Raw genomic sequence first — 1,593 nt, 5'->3', positions numbered from 1 at the left:
CGATCTGATCAGGCGCCTGAGGCGCAGCATTCGGCGCCTGAGGTGCCGAATCGGGTGCTTTGCTGCCGCTGGCTGCTGCGGGCTGCGGGATGCTGAACCACCAGGTCCCACATTCGGCGGCTGACGTGCTGAATCAGGCGCCTGAGGCGCAGCATTCGGCGCCTGGTGTGCCGAATTGGGTGCCTTGCTGCCGCTGGCTGCTGCGGGCTGCGGGATGCTGAACCACCAGGTCCCACATTCGGCGGCTGACGTGCTGAATCAGGCGCCTGAGGCGCAGCATTCGGCGCCTGGTGTGCCGAATTGGGTGCCTTGCTGCCGCTGCCTGCCGCTGGCTGCTGCGGGCTGCTGGATGCTGAACCACCAGGTCCCACATTCGGCGGCTGAGGTGCAGAATCAGGCGCCTGAGGCGCAGCATTCGGCGCCTGAGGTGCCGAATCGGGTGCTTTGCTGCCGCTGGCTGCTGCGGGCTGCGGGATGCTGAACCACCAGGTCCCACATTCGGCGGCTGAGGTGCTGAATCAGGCGCCTGAGGCGCAGCATTCGGTGCCTGAGTTGCCGAATCGGGTGCCTTGCTGCCGCTGGCTGCCGCTGGCTGCTGCGGGCTGCTGGATGCTGAACCACCAGGTCCCACATTCGGCGGCTGAGGTGCCGAATCAGGCGCCTGAGGCGCAGCATTCGGGGCCTGAGGCGCAGCATTCGGCGCCTGGTGTGCCGAATTGGGTGCCTTGCTGCCGCTGCCTGCCGCTGGCTGCTGCGGGCTGCTGGATGCTGAACCACCAGGTCCCACATTCGGCGGCTGAGGTGCTGAATCAGGCGCCTGAGGCGCAGCATTCGGCGCCTGAGGTGCCGAATCGGGTGCCTTGCTGCCGCTGCCTGCCGCTGGCTGCTGCGGGCTGCGGGATGCTGAACCACCAGGTCCCACATTCGGCGGCTGAGGTGCAGAATCATGCGCCTGAGGCGCAGCATTCGGCGCCTGGTGTGCCGAATTGGGTGCCTTGCTGCCGCTGCCTGCCGCTGGCTGCTGCGGGCTGCTGGATGCTGAACAACGAGGTCCCACATTCGGCGGCTGAGGTGCAGAATCAGGCGCCTGAGGCGCAGCATTCGGCGCCTGAGGCGCAGCATTCGGCGCCTGGTGTGCCGAATTGGGTGCCTTGCTGCCGCTGCCTGCCGCTGGCTGCTGCGGGCTGCTGGATGCTGAACCACCAGGTCCCACATTCGGCGGCTGAGGTGCCGAATCAGGCGCCTGAGGCGCAGCATTCGGCGCCTGAGGCGCAGCATTCGGCGCCTGACGTGCCGAATCGGGCGCCTCGCTGCAGCTGCCTGCCGGTGGCTGCTGCTGGATGCTGGATGCTGACCTACGAGGTCCCACATTCGGCGCCTGAGGTGCCGAATCGGGCGGCTCGCTGCCGCTGCCTGCGGCTGGCTGCTGCGGGCTGCTGGATGCTGAACCACCAGGTCCCACATTCGGCGGCTGAGGTGCCGAATCAGGCGCCTGAGGCGCAGCATTCGGCGCCTGGTGTGCCGAATTGGGTGCCTTGCTGCCGCTGCCTGCCGCTGGCTGCTGCGGGCTGCTGGATGCTGAACCACCAGTCC

The 1,593-nt window shown here is 67.9% G+C and overlaps 1 protein-coding gene across 1 annotated transcript in view; it reads left to right on the top strand.

The window, feature by feature from the left end:
• CHLNCDRAFT_28861 (hypothetical protein) overlaps positions 1–1,593 on the top strand; it is a gene marked incomplete at both ends in the record, with an annotated part of 13,890 nt that overhangs the window by 782 nt on the left and 11,515 nt on the right. The gene's annotated exons all lie outside the window — the stretch shown is intronic.

Source organism: Chlorella variabilis, assembly GCF_000147415.1.
Source record: "Chlorella variabilis unplaced genomic scaffold CHLNCscaffold_58, whole genome shotgun sequence".
In the NCBI taxonomy this organism is placed as follows: domain Eukaryota; kingdom Viridiplantae; phylum Chlorophyta; class Trebouxiophyceae; order Chlorellales; family Chlorellaceae; genus Chlorella; species Chlorella variabilis.
Note: the sequence above shows the minus strand (reverse complement) of the source record. Positions and strands in the feature narration are given on the sequence as shown.